Genomic DNA, 8,478 nt, shown 5'->3' on the forward strand with positions numbered 1-8,478 from the left:
GTTCCATGGGCAGACTGGTAAGAGTTAAGCTGTGGATGCATTTGTCAGCCTGAGAATGGCCCTGTCTGATTTCATTTGGCTTTCATGATGTCTCTGGAGAATTAATGGAACAAAATCATTTCCATCAACTCCCCTGAAGCTGTACCAGGACTGCATCAGACCTATTCTCCCTGCTAAACGCAGCTGTTGCCCTGTGACACCCTGATCCGAAGTGTATTTCAGACTAAACCTGGAATGTTTTGTGATTAAAAACAAAGCTTCATTGTTACGATCTCTCAGATAGTGTGGTATGTTGGTGTGTGAGCTGCCCAGAAGGGAAGAGAAGGTGGACTGTGAAAAAGAGTAAGGAGTAAATAACCACTACACTGCAGAGTTCAGGGAGCAGACTGCCTTTCTTTGCAAATTGCCCTGGGTTAGAATGTAAATCATTGGCAAACCCTGCAGGGCCCTGTGGCCTGTTTGCCTTTGCTCCCTCTTGTTCAACCACTCATTCTCGCTCTGCCTTTTTCAACTTCTCTCAAAATCCAGGATGGCTCCAGTTCTTCACCTGGTCCTTGTTTCACATCTCTTCCTTGCACCCCAAAACTTATTTTGGGCTGACTCACTCTCACCTCAACTCAATGACCTAAATTAATCCTTTGTGTAATTCAACTGACTAAAATTGACGTAAATGGAGTTACATCAGAGCCAAAATTAACCCAGCCTGACTAAAATAGCACCTGCCTTTTCTACTGAACCATTGCTTGTATCTTCCCCACCTCCACCCACGTGTCATGATTTTAACATTTCTTTCTCTTCATTGCTCTTTCTCTTATCTTGCTGCCACGAGCAAGCTGTGTTCTCAGTGGCTGGTGTTGCCCTCTCCAGCATGCTGTTCTTCTTCCCCACAGCATAGGCTGTCGGTCCCTGTTAACAGAGAAGCCTTGCCTGTATCCAAGTTTCTGCAACAGCTTTTCATCTTCCATCAGATTTTGCTGTCCTTCATGACAGAGATGCACCAGCTGAGTTCAAAGCCTAGATGCAGTGGGCACTTCATATGCCTGTAGAAATGATAAGTGTCCCTCCAAAGAATTTGCAAGTCAGACTGCCAAGATGTACAAAGATGTGAAGGGGGAAGTTAGATGAAGTTATTTGCCAAAGGTAGCATAGCAGGACAGTGGCAGAGCTGTGGAAGTCAGACTTAAAGCTCTTCTTCCTTTTCCATGACTATCTTTATGCCAGCATAGCATTTCTCATCATCTCTTACAACCCCTCTCTTTGGGACCTTACCCTCACATGGTGGTTAAGCATCTCCTTTGCTTCCTTTCTCATCCTCTCTGGCTTTCTGACTTCTTTCATCTTGCCCTTGGAGCTTGCTCATGTTGGCTAGACTTTCTTCCCTCCTCTTGCAAAAACCCTAGGTGCTTGCAGCATGCTCCTCTCTGGTTGAGCTGTACTTCATGTTTGGCAGTGTGCTCCACCATTCACATCTGGGTATCTCTTTGGGGCAAGGATTTATTCTGTAATTGCTCTAGCTTATGGCATATATATCTGCAGTGTTATGCAAACTGTAAAGGCTTCTAATTGTAAAGGACACTATGGGTGTACCTTGTGTTTACCTTCAAAACGCAGATGAGCTCAGAACAAAAGGAACTGGCAGGCCACTGAGTAGATGAAGGCAGGGAATCACCCTGATCTAACTAATTTACCAGGGCAGTGTTCATAAAAGTAGGTTACCTAGTGCTGTAGACAAACAACCCAATCCAAACTCGCTCTTTTCCAGCTGACTGAATTAATTCCCCAGCAATCCTGTATAGTCCCACAGCAGTATATAGCAGCAAGTCCTGGACACTCAGAGCAGGAGCCTATCCATTTCTCATCCTAAATATCAGGCCTACTCAGCCTCCCATGCCAGGACTCACATACGGCGCTTCTTATTCTCCCATCGGTATCATGACTGCCTGTCATTCTGCAATGTTGAGTGCCAGCCAGAGCTTCCTGGAGGTGATGGACAGAGGTTGTGATGTTGCCTTGCCATGGTGGATTTGTCCCCAAGCTCGAAAGAGCCTTGCTACAGCTAGTGCCCTTCAGATGAAGCCTAGTTGGAAAGCCACCATGCTATCTGGTGACTGAGGCCACCAGCACATCCTTCACATTTCTTGTTACAGGATTACCCCAAGGATTGGCATGAGTGATATTCGAGCTATAATTTGTTATCCACATTGCTCTGCAGTATTGAAAGAGGATCACAAGACAATTACCTTACATGAGAGGATGAAATGACCCCACTACATCCTATACACAACTTGCAGGAAGAGTAGAAGGATAAATTCAGTATTTGTGAAAAATGCAAAATACTAAGCCATTAGTAGCAGTCCTTCCCAAGATCATTCGCTGTCTAATTGCATTTCCTGGTTTACTGTGGCTTAGGTCAATTGTCAGCATGAGGAAAAAAAAATAAAATCCTCTCATTTCTTCCTCTACTAATTGGCAGCCTCGACAAAGTGGAAGTAGAGCCACAAAGACTGGACTCTCCCATCCTGCTTGTCAGAGCAGAGATGGTAGGGATGAGGATCTGCCACAGGCTGCACTCTTCCCCAGGGGATGTAACTACTTCTCCAACAGACGAAAATAAATGCAGGAGGGTGGGGAAGAAGGTGTGGGGGTCTGACAGTCAGAAACATGTTACTGAGGCAGCCTTGCTGGAAGAGTGGAAGGAAAAATGCCCACGGTCACTCTCAGGGGAAGAGTTTTAAAAGATCCTGCTAAAGGATGGCAGGGCAAATAGAAAAGAGCAGGTAAGGAGGACAGGCTAAACACAAGGAGAGATCTATGGATTCTCCATCATCAGGAGAAGAGGGAAAAAGGAACATGGATAAACTCAAAGCTGTGGCTTATTTCTGCTGCAGCTCCTCCTCCCCCTTCCTTCCTCCCATGCGTTTTGCATGAGGGTGCATTATGGTAACCTACAGCAGCCTCAAAATAAAGAGTCGTGGGGGACAATCTGTCTGAAAAATACCCCTCTGGAGAAAGGAATCTCTTAAATATGATGATCAAAGTGTTCAGATATTAACAGATTAGAATGGTTTATGAATCTGGATTAGCTCAAAATCCACTTGACTATTTTTAAACCTCTAAGACTGAAAGCTATAAACCTTCCTAAGAGAAATGCCATTTATTTTAAAATGAGCAGCGAAATCTTGATTAATTGAGTTGCCAAAGAAATGGATCTAAAAACAGGCACTGGAAGAACATAAGTGCATTATGCATTTGGGTTTTTCTTTTGGAAGAATTCAAAACCAGACCTTTCTGCCAACGGTGATCTGAAAATATGATATTCTAAGCCTGAATTCAGGTGTCTGTAGACCAAGGGAGGGACAGCCTGTGATCCTGTCTCAGGACCAAGACCATCACCATGCCTCAGGCTCGCCAGTTTAGAAGATGAGGCCCAAGGTAGGAGTGCCTCCTGTATCAAAACATAGGCAACTATGCTAGTTTCTCCTGCATGGCTTTGGGGTGGCTGGAGTGCACCCGTACTTGGAGCAGCTATATAACCCAGGATAAATGCTGCAGTGCACTGTCTTGGTCAAGCTGAAGGGTGATTTGTCCACTGAAGGAGCAGCCAGAACAGAGGAAGGGCATGTCACCTGGTGCATTTTTTATGGCCTTAGTTCTGAATTTATAAGGCAAAGAAATTAAACAGCAGATTTCAAGCATAACTTCCTGTAAGGTTTTGCTTTCACACCTACAACACATCTTTGGAAACAGCCTTTCAGGAGGGAGGTCTGGTTGACTCCTTTTATTTGTTTTCTCTGACTCACAGGAGTCACATGCACCCACTTCATCTGCTTTCACTGTGGCACTGCTGGACAGAAACAATAGTGAGTGAAAGCCAGGGATCCTGTGGTGCTAGCAGTGCTTCTGATAAGCTTGTGAGCAGCTGACTTCTCCTTTACATTGCCTCTCTGGATATTTTTAAGCTAAATACACATCAGAGGCCAATGTATGCTGATCAGTAAAGGGCATCTTCCAAACCAAATAAACACAATTCTACCACATCTTAAAATATAGCTGTATCTTTCTTTATGTTCATGAATCACAAAACAACTTGTTCCAAGTCTAAGCCTACACTTCAGCCTTTTGCATCTCCACTCAGAGGGTTCCCTTCTTTCCTATGCTGCTGTCTTCACAAAGTTTTGCATTTATTGTGGGGGCCAATCTGCTTCTTACCTATTCATTTTCGTAGTTTTAGGGCCAACTTCTAAATTCTCCCCCCCATATTCAAGCCTCACAGTTCAATTCTTTCCCCCTCCTTATAAAAAAACAGGACTTCCTATTTTACCATGGCTTTTTTTAGCCATCTTCCAAGGTGGCTAAAACTTTGTGGATACCAGAGACTCATCTCTGCTTCCCACTGCTCTCCTTTCCTCCACTGATTATGCAGCTTTTCAGATGAATTTGTTTGCTCTTGGATGCATCATATCTCTCTCACATCCCCTCCACTGACTCCCTCTTATCCACCATATAGCACTGGGACATCTCATCCTTGCCATCAGCACGTAACTCCATCTCCCACCTCATCTTGTTGCACCGGCTGGTGGCCTGCTCCACCATATCAGGATAGTCCCATTAATTGCTTCCTACCAGTCTGCTCTGCTCCTTATCCCTCCAGTCTCTGCCTGGGTGACCCACCCCAGCCTCCCCTCTGTGCTCCATTCCTCTTCCCATCAACTCTCACCTGAGCATTTTATTTTCCAAAGAGTCGGTAGCAATGCACACTGACAGGTGGCCGTTACACAGCTAAGTACGTGATGCTGTAGACTTGTTGCTGCACTAACTTACCCACACTCCCATTCGTGGTGTTTCTTTGTCTATAAACCACACTGTGACTTGAGAGCTACATAATTACAGCTGCAATTAAGCATCCTATTCAGAGACTGCATTGCTTATTCCTCACTGTTTTCTTTAGCAAGAGTTTGCATTCAGGGTTTGGCTCATGTGCAAAGGGACTCTACAGCTGTTCTTTTTTTTTTTCCTCTGCCTGTTGCAGGAGAAACCGAAGTAAAAGTAGGTGATGTTCGTTTGGGGTTTTATTTTTTAAGTCCTACCCTGTAGCAGGCCTGTGAAGTAGAGTAGCATCTTCCTCATTTACAGATGGGGAACTGAGTCACAGCAGACAACTTGGCCAAGGCCCTGGCAGGGTAGCTCAGCTGAATCCTTGAATTGCAACTAGTTTGAGTCCTTGCCTACATGTGAGTTAAGCAAGAGACCTGGGTCAGCACTATTTCTTACAGGAAACTGCTTCAAACTGTTGCCCTCTGAATGGGAGCAGCTGGGGAAAACAGCCAAAGGCCTTTCTGTGCGTGCTCAGTCAGCAAATACCTTGCTGCAAGAAATGAGTCCACAAACACTGTTGTTCCTTTCTTCAGAGGACTCTCTTACCCATTTACTCTGACATGCAAACAACAACTGAAAAACTGAGTGGGAGGCCAAGAAGCATTTGACTCAGTTGCGGCAATTCTCCAATTCAGCAGCTAGGTTTCTCCCTGAGGCAGTGTAATATGACAGAAAGGAAGCATCTGAAAGCATTTCTTCATCCTCCGGATTGCAGTCTGTCACTGCTGCTGCAGAAGTGACACACCTACCTTCCACCGCCTGCAGCTCTTCGGGTCACTGGAGGGAAAACGGTAAAGGCAAACACTTCTTCCTCTCAATCCTGAAATCGCCTTGTTTCAGGCTTTTTAGCTCTGCCAATACTTGGACATGACTAATGCACCCATTCCTGCACTGGAATGAAATTTCAGACTCGGGACAAGCAGAGTGTGGCTTGCTGTGCATGTAATAGTCTTCCCACAAACTCCTGGATCCTGGCTGCAGAGAAGAGAGTCAAGAAGATGCAATCTTCACCAAGCCTTTGCAAGTCTTGTTGTGGTGTCAGCCAGCATAGGGAAGGAGTGTAGCGTTTAATAACAACCATGGCACAGGCACCTATTTATTTACCCTTCCATTTCAAGACAGCAAAGCCCCATCACCTCAGGCTAACCTGCAGCTGGGACACTGAGAAATGGAAAACACTCTCTTGTATCCTCCATGCTTTAAGCCATCCTGTTTTCTTTGCAAACCTCATTTTTACCTGTTGCTGCTTTTTATGGAGAGGAAAAAACAAAACAAATCAGAAACCCAAAAGGTAGTATGGTTGATCAGAGATGTTTTGGTAAATCATGTTTTGGAGGCTACAGCCCCTCAAAAAAAGGCTTCTACTATACAGCTCTCAACCACTTTATTATAAAATGATAATTTCTTTTTAATACTTGCCCCTGTTTTTACTCCTACTTTGCATGTAAATGCTGACTGCTCTTGGAAGAAATAATTGGGGGGGGGAAGCTTGTAGCAGTTTGTCACAAGAAAAACATTGCTGGGAAATTTATCAAAGAATATATCATGAGGTGGGCTATTTAGGGACTGAAATTACACAGGAAGGACTGGCAAGAGAGTTGTATGCTCAGGACAAGCACAGTTACAATTAATGCTAAATATAAGGTGTCATATCTTTATCTAATGCACAACCTGCACTGCCTCGCAAAGGAAAGTGAAGCAATTAGGCCCAAGTAACCAGAATATACGTGGGAGGTGTTTGAAGGCAGAAGATTTAAAACACTGTAATGGGGTTGGAGGAGGGTTACAATAAGAGGTAATATTTCCTGACAGGTTAGTTTACATCCTTTGGAAAACGTTTTGGAACCAGACCAGAAAAGTAAGCAAGACCTTAGCTAGGAGTTGGCTGGGATGACACCCAAACAAAGGCAAAAAGCAAAGAGACCCAGCCCTGCCTACATACATGCAGCCCCTCCAGCCAGTAATCCCCAGGAACAACATAAATCAAAGGTTTGATAGTGTAGTTCTGCGTAGGATTTGCAGCTGCCTCAACCCAATAAAAGCAAGCTTCCCCTTTCTTCTTTCTCTTGAGCCTGTGCTAAGGGCAGAGAGGAAAACCTGAGCTGAAACAGTAATGACCCTCTTCTAGAGTGGGAAACTGGAATTCACTCCTCAATCCCAGAGGGGCGGGGTCAGACACAAGTATTTCCCCCCACCCTGCCTACCATGTTTCTTCTTCTCCAGTCTCAAAGGCTTGGGTTACCTCTGTGACAGAGGGCAGTTTGTTTGCACAGCCCATTTACCAGTGCTTGATGTGAAATTGTCAGCTGGAGGGTCAGGGTATATCAAAAGGGACTGAATCCCTTATAAAAACTCCATCTAGGAAATATGCATGGTTGGAATGTATTGCTGCAAGAACAGAGAGAGGGGCTGGGACATATGCAGGTATTGCGAAAGGGTCTCTCTTAGCTTTAGCACAGGTCCTTGCCCCTATTTATCATATCAACACACAGACAGCACTTTGTCTTTTAGAGTGAGAGATGGGGGCTAACCATTTCATCACAACAAACTGAAAAACCTCTGCTGCTTTTACTTGGATGTGGGAAATGTTCACTTGCTTTTAGATATAAAACTATACATATATTTGTGAACCTACTGTTGCTTTCATGTGGGAGCCTTAGCTCAACACAAAGGATTACATTGTGCAGCTACAAATGAATAGAGCACCTAGGATTAAAGAGAATTTATTTAGCCACACATGAAATAGCAGAGCTGATGACAGCCTCTGGTAGAGAAAAAAACACCAAAACCCAAAAAGTAGTTTAGTGAGCACTGGGACTAACAACCGCACATCTCCTGTGTATTTGTATATTGTGGTTGACTGACTAGGTGTCTAAGATGGCACAAACTTCATTTGAAGCTTTTCATACAGATCAGGCACTTATTAGTGTTTTTACTTTTATGGAATTTCTGAAATCTAATAAGACATAAACCCATATTGTAACTTTCCCTGTTGGAGACTTTGATAGGGTCTCTTTTTGCAGTCGGGCCATTTATTTTCACAAAATCTGTAGGGATTTTATTACACTTCTGCAAAACTTGTTCGAAATCAGTCAGTGGGTTCAAAAGTTATTACAGAGATGGACAGACAGGCAGACAGATGCAGACACCATGACCATGTAAGCCTCATTTTCATTGGAAATAAGACTAAAAGAACCTTTATTGAAATTAATTTTTAAAGGGGACTTGATAGACAGAGTAGACCTTTGCGAAGTGCAATTTCAAATTTTAAGTGAATTTCATGCTAGGAAAAGCTATTGGTGACAGTCTGGAATACTAAAATTCTCCCTTCTACCTAAAGGAGAGCAACAGCACAGGATGAGCTCCAGTGCCCCATTTTATCCTTGAATTTTTAAGCTAACTCACATTGAGCGCTAGTGATTGCTTATAGAGAGGAGACAAGAGCAGCTCCAGTAACTCTGTCCCTACTGTTTTTTGTGCATGTAAGCACTTAGGCCTAATCACATATGTAAAGTGCTGTAAATGCCTCTGAATGTTTGTATTTCACCACTGCCTTGCCTTTATCCCTGTTTCATTGCTCATCCCCGCCAGCTCTGTCCCTGG

Source organism: Athene noctua, chromosome 3 (genome assembly GCF_965140245.1).
Source record: "Athene noctua chromosome 3, bAthNoc1.hap1.1, whole genome shotgun sequence".
Taxonomy (NCBI): Eukaryota; Metazoa; Chordata; class Aves; order Strigiformes; family Strigidae; genus Athene; species Athene noctua.